This window comes from Danio aesculapii, chromosome 4, assembly GCF_903798145.1.
Source record: "Danio aesculapii chromosome 4, fDanAes4.1, whole genome shotgun sequence".
NCBI classification, from domain to species: domain Eukaryota; kingdom Metazoa; phylum Chordata; class Actinopteri; order Cypriniformes; family Danionidae; genus Danio; species Danio aesculapii.
Window position 1 is genome coordinate 15,997,848 of NC_079438.1, and position 21,572 is coordinate 16,019,419.

Consider the following 21,572-nt stretch of genomic DNA (forward strand, 5'->3'; position numbering starts at 1 on the left):
CAAAAATGAGCTTAAAGGGGTTAATAATATTGACCTTGAAATATTTATTCAAAATAAAACAAATAAGACTTTCTTCAAAAGAAAAAATATTATATCAGACATACTGTGGTAGCAAAAAAAAATTTAAATATATATATATATATATATATATATATATATATATATATATATATATATATATATATATATATATATATATAATTTTTTTTTTAGAATTTTTTTTAGAATTTTTTTTAATTTAAATTAGTACTTTTTCTAAATAATACCTCTTACAGACTTGTTGTTTAGAAAAAGTACAAATTTTAGCTTCCACTTAAAATTAAAACAAAGTATTTACTGTTAGTATTTGTTATGTATTATTATATATCATTTTCTGAAGTGTATATGTTGAAATGTAGCTTGAAAACTGTAACCCTGACCATGACCTGACCATGTGATGGAATCCAGATCACAGAAACTCAAACCGACTAATCAGCAAGTGTCTGCTACCCCCCACTGTACAAAAGGTGTGGAAAAGAAGCAGGTCTCTAGCAACACCTCAACTTTTTTATTGCTTTTTGTTCTTTTCTCTCTTATGTTTTAACTTTGAACTGAACTTTGAACACTTGAAACACTAAACTATTCATTTCTTTAGATTTTTTTTTTAAATGTACCATTGACAATTGCGGAGAAATCTTTGATGCCACTGGTGGAGTAGACGGGGGCTGGGGCTGGGCCTCAGGTTGTCTCTTCTCCATCACCTCCTGAGCAGGTACAGAAGGGGCAGGTTGTTCCACCGTTTGTGCTGGAGCAGCAGAGGCAGTACTCTGCTTAAATTAATTAGAAAAATACATATAATCATGAAGAAGGAAAGCTATTCTAATAAATAATAATAAACACATATTGATTCATAAATGTACCTTTTGTGTGTGAAAACCACATATGCATTTCAGCACACCTCCAAGCAAGGTCCTCTGGCCACAAGACTGCAATGGGCATTTCTCAATCTGAAAAAAAAAAATCATGAAAAATGTAATAAATAATTTTATAACTAAAAAAGGAATTTTAACTCAATGACTCCCTTAATAAAGCACACAATAGCTATGTAAATTAATTTAAAACTAGAATGTGTGTAATATTTATCTAATATGTAATTTTAAAGTTTTTATCCAAAAAAGAAAAGAAAAACTATAAGAGTAACTGGACAAGAACATTTCAGGTCTTAAAACCACATGCTGTATACTGTACACTCATAATCCCTTCCCCACCTTTTCAAATCTCTCTCATAAATGGTCAAACTTTAGTAAATTATACAACGTGAATCTCAATATACATGCAATTTTAAATACATTAATATTTAAAAACAACTATGACGTGTTTTACATAAATACTGTACTGAAGCCTTACAAGTTACTCTGTTAAGCCAATTTCAACAAACACTTAACTGTTTACGTTATATCATGTAATTGAAATACCCACTTATCGCTCGGATTGGCTCTCATCTTCAACATTTGTGAAATATTGCCAGACAATCCTTTGGCAGCTGGCATTCAGGTCGCAGTCTCCCCTGGAGGTGTGGGTTCGAATCCCACTTCTGACAAACGTAACCTTTGGCTGTGCGCTCAGGCTCAAGACTTAAACTCTTTGGCACCATGTCCGAGTGAAAAAGTAACATTGACAAAGCACTGCATCAATCTCTTTGCACCACAGTTCACGCAGCGTAGCAGTGGCCCTGGCAGTGAAAACGTGACAGGAATGGGAGCATCTTGCCATCGTTGCTTAAGACTTAAGCATGTGTTCAAAACAATGGACGTGAGCTTTAAAGCAAGAGCACTAAAAGTGGATCAAAATAATTGTCTTGGAATGCCATGTAGTGGAATGTCCTGAGATGCCGTTCATTTTTAATTCAATGGGATTCGCAGGGCTTTTTGGCTAATCCTCTTACAACGTCAAGTCATGACATTTGACGGATCCACGTCAAACGTCAAGTGATAACGTGACAGGAATGGGAGCATCTTGCCATCATTGCTTCAGACTCAGGAGATGTTCTTCGAACGTCCCGCCGCATGCCCTCCAGAGGAGCTATAGCCTTTTTTGCCCCGGGAAGCATAAACGGCACGGAAGGTAATAAAGTACGCCGCCCGGTCACCTAAGTGCTCCCGTGTGCCAAAATGTACCACCTTGCCCCGTGTGAGGCTTGAACTCACAACCTTCAGATTATGAGACTGACACACTGCCTACTGCGCCAACGAGGTAGACTGCTGAAGCTGGGCAAGCTGTGAAACACCAGCTTCCATGTAATGGTGCTGCGATGTGGCTCCTAGGAGACAGCTCCAGCTAAGTGTGCATGTCAGGGTGGTCGAGCGGTCTAAGGCATTGCGTTCAGTTCGCAGTCTCCCCTGGAGGCGTGGGTTCGAATCCCACTTCTGACAAACCTAATATTTGGCTGTGCATTCAGGCTCAAGTATTTAACTCTCTGGCGCCATGTCCGAGTGATACAGTAACACTGACAAAGCGCCGCATCAATCTCTTTGCGTCACAGTTTACGAAGCGTAGCAGTGGCCCTGGCAACCTTAATGGGCACTGTAGACTGCAAGTTTTGAGGCATTTGCGCAACATCAAGGCATTGTCTACAGCAACTCGGAAAAGCATGTGAACAAAACAATGGACGTGGGCTTTAATGCAAGTGCATCGAAAGGGGATCAAAAGAATTGCCTTGGAATGCCATGTAGTGGAATGTCCTGAGATGCCGTTTATGTGTAAGGCAATGGGATTCGCAGGGCTTTTCGGCTAATTCTCTTACAACGTCAAGTCATGACATTTGACTCTTTGTGGGAAAGAGAAGAAAAAAGCTGTGTCAGTCAATCAACGTGTCTTTTTCAAGGTGCTGTTTTGAATGTGTGTTTCTGGATGCGGTGGTTCCTATCTCCGGATGATGGGCACGAGTATCGCATCACAGGTCTGGGGGTCCAGCATGTCGATGCAGTGCCCGCGGACAGCTCATGCTCTCACTGTGAAGACGTGGCTGTTGCACAACTGAGATCTCAGGCTCAAGTATTTAACCCTCTGGCGCCATGTCCGAGTGATACAGTAACACTGACCAAGTGCCGCATCAATCTCTGCGCCACAATTTACGCAGCGTAGCAGTGGCCCTGGCAGCGTTAATGGGCACTGTAGACTGCAAGGTTTGAGGCGTTTGCGCAACATCAAGGCATTGTCCACAGCAACTCGGAAAAGCATGTGTTCAAAACAATGGACGTGGGCTTTAAAAGCAAGTGCACCGAAACGGGATCAAAAGAATTGTCTTGGAATGCCATGTAGTGGAATGTCCTGAGATGCCGTTTATTTTTAAGGCAATGGGATTCGCAGGGCTTTTCGGCTAATTCTCTTACAATGTCAAGTCATGACATTTGACGGATCCACGTCAAACGGCTTTAAAGCAAGTGCACCAAAACGGGATAAAAAGAATTGTCTTGGAATGCCATGTAGTGGAATGTCCAGAGATGCTGTTCAATTTTAATTCAATGGGATTCGCAGGGCTTTTCGACTAATCCTCTTACAACATCAAGTCATTGCATTTGACGGATCCACGTCAAACGTCAATCAATAACGCGACAGGAATGGGAGCATCTTGCCATCATTGCTTCAGACTCAGGAGATGTTCTTGGAACGTCACGCCGCATGCCCTCCAAAGGAGCTGTATCCTTTTTTGCCCCCGGGAAGCATAAATGGCACGGAAGGTAATAAAGTATGCCGCCGGGTCACCTAAGTGCTCCTGTGTGCCTAAAGATACCACATCGCCCTGTGTGAGGCTCGAACTCACGACCTTCAGATTATGAGACTGACGCACTGCCTACTGCGCCAGACAAAGAGCCGCATCAATCTCTTTGCGTCACAGTTTTCGAAGCGTAGCAGTGACCCTGGCAACCTTAATGGGCAAGTTTTGAGGTTGCAAGTTTTGAGGCATTTGCGCAACATCAAGGCATTGTCTACAGCAACTCGGAAAAGCATGTGAACAAAACAATGGACGTAGGCTTTAATGCAAGTGCATCGAAAGGGCATCAAAAGAATTTCCTTGGAATGCCATGTAGTGGAATGTCCTGAGATGCTGTTTATTTTTAAGGCAATGGGATTCGCAGGGCTTTTCGGCTAATTCTCTTACAACGTCAAGTCATGACATTTGACTCTTTGTGGGAAAGAGAAGAAAAAAGCTGTGTCAGTCAATCAATGCATCTTTTTCAAGACGCTGTTCTGAATGTGCATTTCTTTTTTTTATTTATTAGAATATACAAAAGATACACAATTTGAGATAATGCAAATACAAAGAAAATGAAACAATAACAAAAATGCAAAAAAACAACAACAAAACAATCAAATACCGCCAAGTGCGTGTGTTTGTGTGTGTGTGTGTGTGTGTGTGTGTGCGCGTGTGTGCATGTAAAGGTAACATGGTAAACAGGTCAGAGTACATACAAAAGGAACAATAACAGTCACAAAATGAAGCAAGTAACTTATGTAAGGAGTGACAATAATGCTAGTGATATAATGATAGTAATAATGACAGTAAACAAGCAAGAAAGGACAACAGTAATAATCATTAACAACAACCACTACAATAATAAAAATAATAATAATAAAAATAAATTCCAAGTACTACACCAACTACTACTAATACTACAGAGAGTTTCTAATGCTACAACTATTACTACTGCTACTACAGCCACAACCACTACTACTCCTACAACGTGTACTACTACTGAACCTATTACAATGACTACTACCACTGATACTACTACTACTACATCTACTACTACAACTACAGCAACATGAATAATGACAATGGTAGAAATACTTGTAATAATGAAAATGAGGAGATAACAGGACAAGTCAGGACAGTACTAATAATAATGGTAACAAAAGTAATAATATTGATGATAATAGTGAGAAGGTGAGGGGGGGTTGAGATTTCAGGAAGAGAACAAATAATATTAACAATAATAATAAGTAGAAAAAGGAAAGAGAAGAAATAGAAGATTAGAAAATTAGAAAAGGAGAGAAGAAAAAAAAGAAAAGAAAGGAAAAGAAAGAGTAGAAGAAAAGGAAGTGGAAACAATTTGCAGCAGACAAGACAATGAGAATATTGAGAGAAGAGAAAAAAAACATTACTATAATAATGATAATATACGGATAGTAAAAACTCAAAGTAAAGAAATATTGAAAAGAAGAATTTAGGTAATGCTAGGATTAGTTATTAATAATAGTAATAATAATAATAGTAATAATAATAAAAAAAAAGAATGAAAGATTGAGAGGAGGAATGATAAATGTGATAACTATGATATACTAAAACCAATAATAATAATAATAATAATAATAATAAAACAACAACAGCTTTCACAATAATTTGAGGTGGTGGAAGGTATAAAATCAGCATTAAAGTGTGTACTGTTTGTCAGTTGCTTTGTGATGCATTAAAAAAGTATGACGTGTGGCATGGAGCAGTCCAGTGCAGTGCACAGGCTGCCATGCCCACGCCACACTTACCCTGTGAGTGTAGTATATGTAAGTATATGCAAGGAGTTTTTTCTTTTTTCCTTTTTCTTTCCTTTCTCTTTCTTCTTTCAATTAAATCAAATAATTATTATTATTGTTACATTTGAAGTTATATGGAACTTGGTTGTGGAAAAAAAGGAGAGGAAAAACTAAATAAACAAAAATAATAAAAAAAATAAATAAATAAAATAAAAAAATAAAATAGAAAAAAAAACATTTGATAGAAACAGAAAAGGAGAATGAATAGAACAAAAGGGGAAATAAAGAAGTATGTAAATAACGAATTATAATGTGGGGAAGTATTAATAAGATTAATATGCAAAACTTTTTGTTTTTTCATTTTAATTTATTTATTTTTAATTAGATTTGATATTAAAGACTTTTTTTTTTCTTACCTCTACCTGGCCCCCTCTCCCCCCTCCCCTCTTGTTTATGTACTGATGAAGGTGTTGTTGGGGAATGGCTTCAGGCAAAGAGAATCTTCTATGGAGATGAATTCTGTTAGTAAGGTTTTCCAGGATGAGATGTGAATGGTATTTCTTGATTTCCAGTTCATGAGGATAGTTTTCTTGGCAATAGTTAGCGCCACCAGAAGTAATTGACCATTTGTATTATTTATATCTATTGTGGATATGTCACCTAATATGCAGAGGGAAGGAGACAGTGGGATGTGATATTCCATTAAGTTGGAGAGTGAGTCAGTAACCTTTTCCCAAAATGTTTTAATTGAAGTGCAATGCCATAAGGCATGAAGATAGGTGTCTGTGGTGTTTTGTGTGCAATGTGAACATATTTCTGATGTGAAACCCATTTTAAATAATTTCTGCCCAGTTAGATGTGATCTGTGAAGTACTTTATACTGTATAAGTTGTAAATTAGCATTTTTAGTCATGGAAAATGTGTTTTTGCAAATTTGAGTCCAGAGTGCAGCATTGGGAGTAATGGATAAGTCTTTTTCCCATTTAGCAGTTGGTAGAACTAATGCATTGTCTGATTTTGATATAATTTTGTATATTTGGGAGAGCAATTTTTTGTAGTAAGATATATTAATAAACTCTGAGATTTGAGGGGGAAGGTCTAGATTGATTGATTGGTTAAGTAATTTTCATTTAATTGACGATTTGATTTGTAAATATTCCAAGAAACAATTACTCCCAATGCTGTATGTCTGGGCTATATGCGAAAATTGTGCCAGGTTATTATTATTAAAGATATGCTGAAGTTGTGTGATTCCCTTATCTGCCCATGTGCGGAAGTTGAGTGGTTTCTTGTTAGCTACGAAATCAGGGTTTTTCCAGATTGGGGTGTATTTAGATGGAGTGAGTGGGGAATTTGTGACCTGATAGAATTTCCACCAGGCTGTCAGAGTTGCTTCTATTGTCGGCATTTTAAAACAGTGATGTTTCTTGATTGTTTGACTGCGAAAAAATAATTCTGAAATGTTAATATCTTTGCAGATTGATTGTTCAATATCTTGCCAGGTGTATTCTGATGAGTTAGGTTTAATCCATTTGTGTATGTTTTGAAGCTGATTTGCCAAAAAAATAGTAGTAAAAATGTGGTGCTTCTAATCCTCCTTGTGATTTTGGTTTTTGTAGGGTTGTCAATTTAATTCTTGGGGTCTTGTTTTTCCAGTAAAATTTTGTGATAATTGAATCTAGAGTTTTGAACCAGGTACGAGTGGGCTGTGTTGGAATCATTGAAAATAAATAGTTTATCTTTGGGAGTATGGACATTTTGGTTACTGATATTCTGCCCACGATGGATAGTGGTAAGTTCATCCAGCGTTGAAGGTCGTCATCTTTTTTTTTTAAGTAACAGAGTATAGTTGAAACCAAACAACTCTGACAGCCTGGGGGAAACATTGATACCCAAATATGTGATGTAGTTGGTGCACAGAGGGATTGGGATGTTTAGGATGTCACATCCACACTATCGGAATGTACCGGAAGTATAGCAGATTTATTCCAGTTAATTGAGTATTCAGAAATACTTGAGAAAGTGTCAATAAGTTTTATTGTTTCTTGTAATGATGTTTGGGGATTTTGTAAGTATAATAATATGTCATCAGCGTAAAGACTTATTTTGTGGTTTATGCTTAATGTTTGAATTCCTTTGATGAGGTTGTTTTGACGGATAGCTGCTGCAAGTGGTTCGATGAATATGGTGAATAGGGAGGGAGAGACTGGGCATCCTTGTCTAGTTCCCCGGTGTAGAGTGAAGCTGCGTGATGTTAGTCCATTAGTAATGACGGTAGCTGATGGTGATGTGTAGAGAGTTTTAATCCAGTTGATAAATGACTCCCCAAAACCAAACCTCTCTAATGTGGAAAACAGGATTTTCCAGTTTACTTTATCAAAAGCTTTTTCTGCATCAAGGGTGACTATGATAGATTTGTTTTTTGTTTATTGATGAGTGGTGTATTAGGTTAACGAGTCTGCGTGTATTATTTGATGAGTGTCTACCTTTAATGAAACCGGTTTGATCTGGATGAATTATGGATGGCATGATTTTTTCTATTCTATGGGAAAGTGCTTTAGCAATTATTTTAGTGTCTACATTGATTAATGAAATTGGACGATAGCTTGATGGTAATGTTGGGTCTTTATTGGGTTTGAGGAGGAGTACAATTGTGGCTGTGTTCATGGTATCTGGAAGTTTTGATTTTTGTTTTGATTCATTTAATAAACGAATGTAAAGTGGTGATAAAATAGACAAAAAGTGTTTATAGAACTCAGCAGGGAAACCATCAGGACCTGGTGATTTATTATTGGGCATAAGTTTAAGTGCATTAAAAATTTCTTGATCTGATAAAGGGGATTTAAGAGTATTTATTTGCTGTTCATTTAGTTGAGGTAAGTTGATATTGCTAAGAAATGAATTTATGTCATTCTAGGATGGGTCTTTTTCAGTGGAATATAAGTTGCTGTAAAACTTTTGAAAGATCTGATTTATTTCTTCTGGTGAGTTGGTGGGTTTTCCTGCTGAGTCCCTAATTACTGATATTGTTGTTTTTTATTTATTGTGTTTGATTTGATTAGCCAGATATTTACCAGATTTGTTACTATGATGGAAGTGTTCTTGTCGTAGTCTGTGAATAAGGAATTGAGTGTGTGCATTAAGTAGTTTATTTAATTGTGATTTACATTTTCTCAGTATATCTTGTGTTTCTTCTGTTGGATTATTTATGTTAACGTCTTCTAGTTCTTTAATTTTCTGTTCCAGTTCAGCTTGTTGTTCTTTTGTAAACCGAATATGAAATTATTTTTCCTCTTATTACTGCCTTTCCTGTTTCCCACAGAAGAGATGGAGATATTTCAGGGGAGTCATTCATCTCTAGAAAGCATGCCCACTCTCTCTTAAAATAGCTGTCAAAATCATGGTCTTGGAGAAGAGAAGTATTAAATCGCCATCTAGAAATGGGTTTATGTGCGGTGGTTATATTTAGTTTTAATGTTACTGGAGCGTGATCACTAATGATTATTGGGTGGATCTTTGTTTCAGAAATATTTGATATAATTGAATTACTGGTGAGAAAGAAGTCAATGCGGGAGTACAAATGATGAACTGGTGAATAAAATGAGAATGCTTTGATGTCCGAATGCTGGAGGCGCCAACCATCACCAAGACCAAGATCACTCATGAACTGTTTTATAGTATCTGCAGATTTCCAGGTGCGTTTATTGCCGATGTTGTTAAATCTGTCTGTAATTGGATCTAAAACTGTTGAAATCACCTGCTATTATGATGGGGCAGTTAGAAAGATTTGAAATGGAGGAAAAATTTTTTTGAAAAAAGGTGGTTCGTCTGTGTTGGGGCCATATAAGTTGCTCCTATTGTGAGTGAATTATTGTTAATTGAAATGTTAATGATAATGAAACGTCCCTCTGGGTCCGTAACTGTAGTATTATGAACAAATGATTTTTTTTATTTATTAGGATACACACTCCTCTCTGTTTTGAGTTGTAGTGGGAAGAATATAGATAGTACTGCTATGATTTAATTTTGTTTTGATCGGATTCTGATAAGTGAGTTTCTTGTAAAAGACAAATATCTGCTTGTAATTTACTTAAATGATTAAAAACTTTGATCCTCTTTGCCTGGGAGCCGAGTCCACGGACGTTCCACGATAGAAATGTGATTGGTGACATATTTTAAAGAAGTACAAAATAAGTAAGTAAAAAATAGCAATGTATGTTTATATATGAGTCTCTTGTTACTGCATATGCATAACTGTTACTGTATGTATTTGAAAAAGTGTGGAGTTGTACCTGTGTGTGTGTGTGTATGACAATGCAATGTTAATTTTAAGTGATAGACAAACAATTTAAACATGGAGTTGACAAGATGTACACGGAACAATGAGCAAACAGAAAAGACAATAAGTACCAACATTAAGTTTAAATTGGGAGGGGGATGAGACCTAGGTGCAATAACAAAACCATAACTCGGTCATATGAGGGAGATGAATAGAGAGATTGGATGAAATTACGGGAGTGATGCGTTCAGAAAAGCCAGGGGGTAATGTCCTTATCACGGTATAACTGTCCATCTATGTATAGTTTGTCCACTGTAATGATTGCTCGTTTTCCTTCGTTCATTTTCTGTTTTCTGATTGGGAAGAGTTGTTTTCGATGTTCGATGAATGACCTTTGGATATTGTTCGTTGAGACCGTAAGCTGTACCTTTAATTTGTCTCCCTTGTTTTTGAACCAGTTCTTTGTGTTTGTAGTGTTCGAATTTTGCAATGATTGGACACGGTCGGTTGTTGTTTTGTTGGGAACGGATGCGGTGGACACGATGAATGTGATGTCTTGTACAGTTTCAGCTGGCAGTTTGAGTTGTTTAATTTTTCGGGGTCGTCTGGAGTTTGGTCCGGGATACCTGTGAAAACTAGATTGTCTCTCATACTGCGTGTTTGTAAGTCCAATACGTTTTCTTTCATTGATTTATTTTCTGTGATAACGGAGGTGAGCTGAGTGAAAAGTGCGTGAACTGAGTCCTTTAAAAAGTTGTTTTCTTTAGTGAGAGTGTCTATCTGTTCTTGACTGAATTCTAAACTTTGACGGAGTTCTTGGAATTCCTTGAGAATGACTTCTATTAGTGTGATTCTTCTGTCGAGTCCGGAGAGTTTATTTTCAAATGAGCGTAATATTTCGCTTACCTTGGTACAACAGGATGGTGAGGAGGGTGTCGAGTTCATGTTAAATGGTGAATCGGCTCGTGGTCTCTTGGAGTTTGGAGCGGGATTACCGTTTTGTTTGTGATCTGGTGTGTCCAGATTGCAGCAGTATATGTTGTATTGTGTGTCGATGTATTCTTGAATTTGATCCAGGATGAAATAGAAAAAAAAATAAAGTATAGTCCAGTTGCACTGATGTAGTTCGATTTTGGATGGGTGAAACACACGGAGAAAAGTGGAAATAAAGGGAGAGAGAAAAAAAAGTCTTCAAAAGTTGTTTGCATTAGATTTATTTTTGACAGAGCAGCTGCAGCATACTTGCGTGGAGGCCCACAGCTAGGCTTGACGGCAAAATTCTGCCAGCCTTCCCTGGTGGTCTAGTGGTTAGGATTTGGCGCTCTCACCGCCATGGCCAGGGTTCGATTCCCGGTCAGGGAGCTTCCTTTTCACCTCTATTGTGAACTTTGAGCTCTAGCGACATAGATATGTTCGAACTGCACAGGCATGAAAGCAGCTCTGAGCGCAAAAGATCTCCTTAAAGCCGGAGTCGAACCAGCGACCTAAGGATTGCCAACATCCCACCTACAGTCCTCCGCTCTACCAACTGAGCTATCGAAGGCGCACGAGGGTTTTCCACAAGCCCACCCTCTTAGGGTTGCTGCAGTCTGACTGCTGGCCAAAAAGGGCAGAAGCAAAAACGCTCAAGCCTTCCTATACCAGGAGTCCGAGCCCGGGCCGCTGGGTGAAAACCAGGAATCCTGACCGCTAGACCATATGGGAGCTATCACTTGTGAGGGCCAGTCTTTGCACAAACTTCAGTTCTTTCTGATCTCATACACAGTCTCATGGTTTCCGTAAGCTAGAATCCCATAGTTTTTTTTATGCATGTTTTATCAGAGCACTTAGGTATTGCTGCAGCTCAGAGACTTACAAGTGAAAGAGATTACGCTGCAAGTTGGCTGGGTGACTTCAAAGTGGTAGGGACTTTTGCAACAAGTAGGCTGGGATTAAGGTTGGTGTAGCTGTAGTAGACGTTAATAAAAATCAGCAGTTGGGACAGCCTTTGAGGCGACCGCAGTGCACTGACTGACAGCAAAGCAAAAAGACCAAAGCGAGCCAGCCAGGAGTCACAAACATTAGTTCTTTCTGATCTCATACACAGTCTCATGGTTTCTGTAAGCTAGAATCTTCTGATCCATACTCATAAGCGTTATCCTTTGTGCCACTGGCACTCTGTTCAGCACCTTGTTAGCACATTGTTTGAAACAAGGACAAGGCTCTGTCAACCTGGAGTTCCGTCACCACACATTCTGCTTTGTTTTTATGGCAAGAGGTTGTGTGGATGGGATGCTCTTACAGGATTCCTGACAGTCCCTCCATAGAAGACCTGAGATCCAGGGTCGGAGACTCTCTCCTCTCCAAGAGGAGGTTAAAAGCCATAGTTTATTTTATGCACGTTTTATCAGAGCACTTAGCTATTGCTGCAGCTCAGAGACTTACAAGAGGAAGAGATTACGCTGCAAGTTGGCTGGGTGACTTCAAAGTGGTAGGGACTTTTGCAACAAGTAGGCTGGGTTTACGATTGGTGTAGCTGTAGTAGACGTTAATAAAAATTAGCAGTTGGGACAGCCTTTGAAACCAGGGGAGCACCCCACGGGCTCTGTGCTGGCGGCCCCAGAAACTCGATTCACTCCAGAGTGGAACTGAACAGCTCCAGCGGGGGGAAAGGCGACCGCAGTACACTGACTGACAGCAAAGCAAAAAGACCAAAGCGAGCCAGCCAGGAGTCGAACCTAGAATCTTCTGATCCGTAGTCAGACACGTTATCCATTGCGCCACTGGCCCTGTTACTGGCCTTAGTTAGTCATCGTTAGCTTGTTGCTTGTAATAAGGACACGGCTCTGTCAACATGGAATTCATTCAACACATGCTGTGCTTTGTTATTATGGCAAGTTGTGGTGTCGATAGGATGCTCTCACAGAGCATGGGACAGTCCCTCCCTAGAAGAACTGTGATCCATGGTCTGAGACTTTCTCTTCGCCAGGAGGAGGTTACAAGCATTAGATTTATTTTTGACAGAGCAGCTGCAGCATACTTGCGTGGAGGCCCACAGCTAGGCTTGAGGGCAAACTATTGCCAGCCTTCCCTGGTGGTCTAGTGGTTAGGATTCGGTGCTCTCACCGCCGCGGCCCGGGTTCGATTCCCGGTCAGGGAACTTCCTTTTCACCTCTATCGTGAACTTTGAGCTCTAGCGACATAGATATGTTCGAACTGCACAGGCATGAAAGCAGCTCTGAGCGCAAAAGATCTCCTTCGAGCCGGAGTCAAACCAGCGACCTAAGGATTGCCAACATCCCACCTACAGTCCTCCGCTCTACCAACTGAGCTATCGAAGGCGTACGAGGGTTTTCCACAAGCCCACCCTCTTAGGGTTGCTGCAGTCTGACTGCTGGCCAAAAAGGGCAGAAGCAAAAACGCTCAAGCCTTCCTATACCAGGAGTCCAAGCCGGGCCGCTGGGTGATAACCAGGAATCATGACCGCTAGACCATATGGGAGCTATCACTTGTGAGGGCCAGTCTTTGCACAAACTTCAATTCTTTCTGATCTCATACACAGTCTCAAGGTTTCCGTAAGCTAGAATCCCATAGTTTTTTTTATGCATGTTTTATCAGAGCACTTAGGTATTGCTGCAGCTCAGAGACTTACAAGTGAAAGAGATTACGCTGCAAGTTGGCTGGGTGACTTCAAAGTGGTAGGGACTTTTGCAACAAGTAGGCTGGGATTAAGGTTGGTGTAGCTGTAGTAGACGTTAATAAAAATCAGCAGTTGGGACAGCCTTTGAGGCGACCGCAGTGCACTGACTGACAGCAAAGCAAAAAGACCAAAGCGAGCCAGCCAGGAGTCACAAACATTAGTTCTTTCTGATCTCATACACAGTCTCATGGTTTCTGTAAGCTAGAATCTTCTGATCCATACTCATAAGCGTTATCCTTTGTGCCACTGGCACTCTGTTCAGCACCTTGTTAGCACATTGTTTGAAACAAGGACAAGGCTCTGTCAACCTGGAGTTCCGTCACCACACATTCTGCTTTGTTTTTATGGCAAGAGGTTGTGTGGATGGGATGCTCTTACAGGATTCCTGACAGTCCCTCCATAGAAGACCTGAGATCCAGGGTCGGAGACTCTCTCCTCTCCAAGAGGAGGTTAAAAGCCATAGTTTATTTTATGCACGTTTTATCAGAGCACTTAGCTATTGCTGCAGCTCAGAGACTTACAAGAGGAAGAGATTACGCTGCAAGTTGGCTGGGTGACTTCAAAGTGGTAGGGACTTTTGCAACAAGTAGGCTGGGTTTACGATTGGTGTAGCTGTAGTAGACGTTAATAAAAATTAGCAGTTGGGACAGCCTTTGAAACCAGGGGAGCACCCCACGGGCTCTGTGCTGGCGGCCCCAGAAACTCGATTCACTCCAGAGTGGAACTGAACAGCTCCAGCGGGGGGAAAGGCGACCGCAGTACACTGACTGACAGCAAAGCAAAAAGACCAAAGCGAGCCAGCCAGGAGTCGAACCTAGAATCTTCTGATCCGTAGTCAGACACGTTATCCATTGCGCCACTGGCCCTGTTACTGGCCTTAGTTAGTCATCGTTAGCTTGTTGCTTGTAATAAGGACACGGCTCTGTCAACATGGAATTCATTCAACACATGCTGTGCTTTGTTATTATGGCAAGTTGTGGTGTCGATAGGATGCTCTCACAGAGCATGGGACAGTCCCTCCCTAGAAGAACTGTGATCCATGGTCTGAGACTTTCTCTTCGCCAGGAGGAGGTTACAAGCATTAGATTTATTTTTGACAGAGCAGCTGCAGCATACTTGCGTGGAGGCCCACAGCTAGGCTTGAGGGCAAACTATTGCCAGCCTTCCCTGGTGGTCTAGTGGTTAGGATTCGGTGCTCTCACCGCCGCGGCCCGGGTTCGATTCCCGGTCAGGGAACTTCCTTTTCACCTCTATCGTGAACTTTGAGCTCTAGCGACATAGATATGTTCGAACTGCACAGGCATGAAAGCAGCTCTGAGCGCAAAAGATCTCCTTCGAGCCGGAGTCAAACCAGCGACCTAAGGATTGCCAACATCCCACCTACAGTCCTCCGCTCTACCAACTGAGCTATCGAAGGCGTACGAGGGTTTTCCACAAGCCCACCCTCTTAGGGTTGCTGCAGTCTGACTGCTGGCCAAAAAGGGCAGAAGCAAAAACGCTCAAGCCTTCCTATACCAGGAGTCCAAGCCGGGCCGCTGGGTGATAACCAGGAATCATGACCGCTAGACCATATGGGAGCTATCACTTGTGAGGGCCAGTCTTTGCACAAACTTCAATTCTTTCTGATCTCATACACAGTCTCAAGGTTTCCGTAAGCTAGAATCCCATAGTTTCTTTTATGTATGTTTTATCAGAGCACTTAGGTATTGCTGCAGCTCAGAGACTTACAAGTGGAAGAGATTACGCTGCAAGTTGGCTGGGTGACTGCACAGGCGCACGCACGCACACAGATCTCCCTCACACACACATTTCGGTAAATGCTGAATCTGCAGTAATAATCAGCAGCAGTGTAATTCACAGTGTTCAGCACATGACTGATGTGTTGATCTTTCTTACATATAATCTGCTGCGTTTTCCAGTGTTTTGTCAGTAAATAAAGAGCGGGATAATGAGCTGCTCTTGTGTGTCATTAAAGTTGAAATTTCATCTGTGTTTTCCGCTAAAGGAAGTGCTGAGAAACATGAAGAAACCTGTTGAAGAATTCACAGCACTTACACAACTTTCTTCCACTGAATACTTGATCCTGAAGCAGTAAACATGCACACTTATGAAGACACATCACTGGTGGACACAAACATCACTGTATATATCGAGTATACTCCGTGATATAAGCTGTAGAAAGTCTTTTATTGAGTCCAGCTTAATATGAGCTGCTGTGAATGATATTAGGAGCATCAGTGAGGGTTTGCTGCACTATTATTAATCAAACATAATCAATCCTGTCTGATTCCACATTCTCTGAGCTGTAAATATTGCAGTGTGTTTCCATGATCTCCAGATCTGTGTTTGTCTTATATGACATTATCTCTGCTTCTGCAGACACATAAAAACCCTTACTGTACTCCAATGTTATGATCAAATACAGTAGACCATAGGAACAGTTCATTTGAACTCATTCAGACTCTACATTCAGCAGCGAGTGCTTTGTGTTCATCAAAACATCGTCTGACAGGGTGAACATTCAGCAGTACGTCCGACAGTGGTTAACCTGATTCTCTGTCAGATCATGCTCTGGGTGACCAACAGTGGCTCTGTGAGCTGTTGGAGGGCAGTCAGTTTTCAGTTTCTGTCTTTGAGTCGGCTGCAGAATTACACTGCCATTAGGATTTAATGACTCCATATGTGTATTGAAAAAAAATGAGTCTTTCATTCCTGTTTGAATAATGGGCTGCTTCTCAATATCTTTCCTTGTTTTCAGCTCCTCCTCAGCCAAAAACACAAATACACATGAATGTGAATTTTAAGCATGAAGTTAATTCAGGAGATGAAGCGAGGACGCACAGATAAGAGTTGAGCAGCAGGTAAATGTGTTGGATCTAAACTCTGCAGGACTTTCCAGGAATTGAGTTTGCCAGCCCTGGCATAGATTATTCTGTATGTGTTTCAGGAAATTCACCAATGCTCAAAAGTACAGGACAGGACAACTGAGGAGGAGGTGCTGGTGTCAGCTTTACTGCATTCTGGAGTTTCCACTGGAGGAAGTAGTCATATAATCAGTGTTAATGCAGACCATAATCCTCTTTTAATCAGAATCTGATGATGATGAAGAACAGACCTTGAAGATCCAGTAAAGGTTTTGAACATGACGCAGCTTTCGAGAGATTATTGTGCTCCAGAGTAAACAAATACAAATGTGAGTATTTGGTTTGAAAACTTATCGTGGGGATGTTACATTGCATGGTTGTTTATTATATATTATTGGATGCTACATCTCTCTCTCTCTTCTTATTGTAGCCTTTTTGAACAGCTTAATCATTGTTGTGCTACTTTTACTACACACGTAACATCATGAACTATATAAATAACAAATATGAATAAACAATACTAATAACACAACTGGGGTTGAATTCATTCATTGTAGCTTGTGTTACTGAGATCGTAACAAGTACAATATATACCAAATTTGGAAAAGTGACCTGTTATATTACTGCAGTACAGAGGAAGACAGTTTTTCATATTTTTTTCCCTCATGTTTTAAACATGTTTTGACATGTTTTTCAGAAGTGCAAGAGTTTTCAGATCTGTTGTTCAACTCAACAGTTTAGCGGAGGAACAGAAAAATCTGCAGGCATTATTTGAGGTGAGAGTTTGCTTTTTCGGTACTTTATATCATCTATGAGTATCGTCTGATTATCCGTCGATCATCTCTTTGTGTTTCTGAGACTTTACTGCTGAGCTGAAGTCATTTTGAGGATTTCATACACCTCTTGATATCGTGATCAAACAGTGTGTGTTTCTAGACTAAATCACAGAAAGCTGCTCATTCTGATACTGAAATCTTTGTGATTTATAAGTGATCTGTGTGTTTATGAGCGATCTGTGTGTTTGAGTGATCTGTGTGTTTATTAGTGAGTCTGTGATTCTCAAACTGTTTCTTATCATATTGCTGTGAACTCTGAGACAGAAACTCACTCGACAGCTTCATTCTGATGTAATACTGTGTCTACATGATTCATTACAGACTCTTTCCTTAAATTGAGCAATTTTTCTACCTCAGACAGGAATGGTCATTTATTAAGCTCAGAGCAAATGTTGAACACAGAGTTACAGAAGATCTTAAATGCAGGAAACTCAAACTGCAATAATAGTGTTCATGAATACATTTAGTTTGTTTTTTGAGTGCACTCTAAAAAAAAATTCTGGAAAAAAACTGGAAAATGTACTGGCAGCTCATCACACAGATGTTTTACCGTAAATTAAAAACGGAAAACTTCCATTAATTGACAGTGTGTCCACATAAACAAACGCAAAAATATCAGTTTTTTGACGGTCAAACTTCTGTAAAATACAAAACATTTTATATAAACTTAAGGGTTTTCTATATTAAAAACGGTTATTTTCTGTGTTTTAATGGTAAAAAAATGGACAGATCAACAACTGTAAATTAACAGACAGCATATTTACTGACGAGGAAAATGCATAAAAAGGTAAAAAATCATTAGGTAAATGCTTGTTAGAATTACATTTACCCACTTACAGTTCATTTTGACCTTAATGGAAAAAAAAATTCTGTTCTTATTAACAACATCCAACATAATTCACTGTTGCACTTTCCATGGCCGGTTCAGTGAAGACAATAATCATTTAAAATAATGATAAAAAGGTAATAAAGCAGTCTTTTAACTAAAATATTGTGATATTCTTTTATTAACCATAGTTATCAGGGGAAAACAGAGGAAGAACTATGTCCTAGTGTCCTGTTTTACATTATTTATTCATTCATTTTCATTTTGGCTTTGTCCCTTTATTATTCTGGGGTCGCCACAGCAGAATGAACTGCCTACTTATCCAGCATATGTTTTACACAGCGGATGCTCTTCCAGTCGCAACCCATCACTGGGAAACATCCATACACTCTCACATTCACACACATACATTACGGGCAATTTAGACTTCCCAATTCACCTGTACCGCATGTCTTTGGACTTGTGGGGGAAAGCGGAGCACCCGGAGGAAACCCACGCAATATGGCGAGAACATGCAAACTCCAAACAGAAACGTCAACTGACCCTGTCGAGGCTCAAACCAGTGACCATCTTGTGTAAGGCGAATGTGCTACCCACTGCACCATCGTGCAGCCCTACATTATTTTTTATATAGTTTTATTTTTCTAAATACTATTAAACCTGTAAATTTCAGAGATCATGAATTTTCTCAAAAGAAAAGCAGAAAACAAACTAACAAATTCTCCTCTAAAATCAGGAAAATCATTTTCAAAAGTACATTGATTCATTTATTTTATGTTCGGCTTAGTCTCTTTATTAATCAGGGGTTGCTACCACAGAATAAACCGCCAACTTATCCAGTATATGTTTTACGCAGCGGATGCCCTTCTAGCTGCAACCCAGTACTGTGAAAAACCCATACACTCTTACATTCACACTCATACACTACGGGCACTTTAGCTTACTCAATTCCCCTAGAGCGCGTGTGTTTGGACTGTGGTGGAAACCGGAGCACCCAGAGGAAACCCACGAAATCCAGTTTGATCATTAAGATATGATGTGTAGTCAGAGTTTCGGGCAGGACAAGAAGTTTTGCTGGATTGAGCTGGTTTATAGGGTCTATGGAGCAGGTCATTGCCCCGAGAAAGGTTTGAAAACTTCTGACTATCTATCTATCTATCTATCTATCTATCTATCTATCTATCTATCTATCTATCTATTAGCAGTAGAAGCTTTTGCTCTGCTTTTAATCTTAGTGTTGAGAGTAACACATTACAGAAGTAAAGCAATCACTAATATATTAGTTTTTGTTGTATTGCAGAAATATAACAGATCACTTTTCCAAGTTTGGTAATATTGTACTCGGTACAATCTTAGTAACACACGTTGTGGGTCTGTGTGTTCTTTCTGTGTTGGGTGTGTGTGGCTGATGTTCTGTGTTTACCTTCAGCATATGTGCGGTCATGTGGTATTGTTGTCACTGGTGATTTCTCGTTGCTTAGCACCACTCAGCTGATTCATCAGCACACTACAGCTGCTGTGCATTACTTTACTTTGCTATCTAGTCTGCGCTTTTGTTTCACATTGTCAGTTCACTGTTGTTCATGTTTGTGTCTTGTCACATTGTCCTCGCTGAGTTCCGTTAGTGGCGAGTTCGCTTCCTGAAGCTGAGTTTCTTCTCTATATTGGAATTTCCTTGCATCCTGTCAACAGCTATTTCAGTTTCACAAACTATTTGTGCCTGCTACTGTATCAGGCTCTTGAGAATTAATAAACTCCCTGTTCACTTGCTATTGGGTTCAGTCGTGATTTGTGACACATCCCTACAGCTTCCTACACAGAGAGAAGGATCACAATAACAATGATAAAGCTGTTCTAAAAGATTACAATAAGCTGATTAAATAAGCTCTAAGTTTCACACAGTAGCGACCTCTGGTACTTTCAGCAACACTACAGTGAGGCAGGACAGAGCTTCTTCACTCTGACATCAGGCTCCAGGATGGCAGACATGCTGCTCAGCTTTTGAGCTGGTAGAGTAACGAGCAACAGGTGCAAATGATCATCTGACTCTCAGAAACAGCAAAATCTTCTGAGTGAAGCTGCGGTCACACTGGGCTTTTCCTCCCATAGACTTCCATTCATACGCACGCGAATGCGTCAGACCGGACACGCAAGGTCATCCGTCAAGTTTCGCAGGTTGCTGAGGTGCAAAGTTTAAGCTTGGTGAACTCTGACGTGTGAAATCGCATCATGTGACTGTAAGAGACCAATTGAAGATTAAAACGTGCTGTTTCTCAATTGCAAGAATGCAGAGAATGGACTTGCGTTCTTTTGAAGACCAGTCTTGCCAGGTCACTTCAGAAGAATGAACTCGAGAGACCACAAGAACAGAGAACGCGTCCTGTGAGAAATGAGATGCTGCATTCTTCCTGATGGTCACATGACCTTAACACATTTTTAATGGTAAATAATTTGAACATTTCAGCATTAATACAGCGATTAATTGTTTTTCTCCTTTTCCTCTCAAAAAACCATTGAGCAACGAAGCTAGAGTCACTGGGCAGACAGAAGCCCTGCCCATGACGCGAATCAGCGTCTGTTCTGAAGTGAATTTGACAGGCAAATGAAGCGAGTAACTCACAATGTTCACACGTCTATTTATGCGCGAATAGCACAATTTATCCGTGTGTTCTGCGTCTGGTGTGAACATAGCATTGGGAACCTTCAGTGCAGCAGAAATGTTTCTGTAACCTTGGCCAGATCTGTGCCTTGCCACAATTCAGTCTCTGAGCTCTTCAGACAGTTCCTTTGACCTCATAATTCTCATTGGCTCTGAGATGCATTGTGAACTGTAAGCTCTTATAAAGGTGTGTCGCTTTGATTAAGTCCAATCAGTGTAATCAAACACAGGGGAATGAGGAAACAATGAACTTAGATTCAATGATTAGATTAATGATTTTAGCAAATGGCTGCAATATATAACAAAGAGTGGGTCTGAATACTTTCCGTACTTTTCTCTTATGTCAGTCTTAGTACACCTTTAAAGGAGACTGAAGTTTCTCCTGCAGTTTATTCCTCTGGTGTGTTTGTGTCTTCAGTGTGAGATCAGGATCATGTGTGTCCAGCTTTGTGTCTCTGAAGAGTGACGTGTCAGTAGGTCCTCCACCAGACCTCAGAGAGAAAACATCATCTGCCCAAAGGTATTTTGTGTTTTACATTATTGATCACACATGGATTGTTTCAGGCATATTATTGTGAACCAACAATCCAGTAAAGAGAGTTATTCCTGAATGAATCAGTTGTGTGAATGAATTGAATGACTCGATAACTTTGGTAACACATTTACAGACACCTAGTGGCAGATTTAGTTTCTTATTTAACGTCATTATTAAAAAAAATAGATTATTCATGTCATCTTTTACTGTCATGCCTTTTCAAATATTATTTCTATGATTTGTGTAACATAAAACATGTTTTGAAGATGTTTATAACCCAACTGTTTTGTAAATATCTGTAAATACAGATGAAGCATTGGGGGAAAAATAGCTATTACAGCTTAATTTTGTGTAATAGTACATTGTAAATTAAACATTTATTT

At 39.8% G+C, this 21,572-nt stretch overlaps 1 long non-coding RNA gene and 9 other non-coding genes across 10 annotated transcripts; 5 read left to right on the top strand and 5 right to left on the bottom strand.

Annotated features, from left to right (window-relative positions):
• Positions 1-2,328: 2,328 nt before the first annotated feature.
• Positions 2,329-2,411, top strand: trnal-cag (transfer RNA leucine (anticodon CAG)). The gene has a single exon. It is a non-coding gene; the product is annotated as a tRNA-Leu (tRNA).
• Positions 2,412-11,080: 8,669 nt separating this feature from the next.
• trnae-cuc (transfer RNA glutamic acid (anticodon CUC)) lies at positions 11,081-11,152 on the top strand. Its single transcript has one exon. It is a non-coding gene; the product is annotated as a tRNA-Glu (tRNA).
• Positions 11,153-11,246: 94 nt separating this feature from the next.
• trnay-gua (transfer RNA tyrosine (anticodon GUA)) lies at positions 11,247-11,333 on the bottom strand. Its single transcript is given in 2 exon segments — positions 11,247-11,282; positions 11,297-11,333. It is a non-coding gene; the product is annotated as a tRNA-Tyr (tRNA).
• A 1,153-nt stretch (positions 11,334-12,486) lies between these two features.
• trnar-acg (transfer RNA arginine (anticodon ACG)) lies at positions 12,487-12,559 on the bottom strand. Its single transcript has one exon. It is a non-coding gene; the product is annotated as a tRNA-Arg (tRNA).
• A 298-nt stretch (positions 12,560-12,857) lies between these two features.
• trnae-cuc (transfer RNA glutamic acid (anticodon CUC)) lies at positions 12,858-12,929 on the top strand. The gene has a single exon. It is a non-coding gene; the product is annotated as a tRNA-Glu (tRNA).
• Positions 12,930-13,023: 94 nt separating this feature from the next.
• On the bottom strand, positions 13,024-13,110 carry trnay-gua (transfer RNA tyrosine (anticodon GUA)). The gene is given in 2 exon segments: positions 13,024-13,059; positions 13,074-13,110. It is a non-coding gene; the product is annotated as a tRNA-Tyr (tRNA).
• A 1,152-nt stretch (positions 13,111-14,262) lies between these two features.
• On the bottom strand, positions 14,263-14,335 carry trnar-acg (transfer RNA arginine (anticodon ACG)). Its single transcript has one exon. It is a non-coding gene; the product is annotated as a tRNA-Arg (tRNA).
• Positions 14,336-14,633: 298 nt separating this feature from the next.
• On the top strand, positions 14,634-14,705 carry trnae-cuc (transfer RNA glutamic acid (anticodon CUC)). Its single transcript has one exon. It is a non-coding gene; the product is annotated as a tRNA-Glu (tRNA).
• A 94-nt stretch (positions 14,706-14,799) lies between these two features.
• On the bottom strand, positions 14,800-14,886 carry trnay-gua (transfer RNA tyrosine (anticodon GUA)). Its single transcript is given in 2 exon segments — positions 14,800-14,835; positions 14,850-14,886. It is a non-coding gene; the product is annotated as a tRNA-Tyr (tRNA).
• A 1,359-nt stretch (positions 14,887-16,245) lies between these two features.
• Positions 16,246-21,168, top strand: LOC130222255 (uncharacterized). Its single transcript, XR_008836384.1, has 4 exons — positions 16,246-16,330; positions 16,417-16,662; positions 17,031-17,109; positions 21,073-21,168. It is a non-coding gene; the product is annotated as an uncharacterized LOC130222255 (long non-coding RNA).
• Positions 21,169-21,572: the final 404 nt, after the last annotated feature.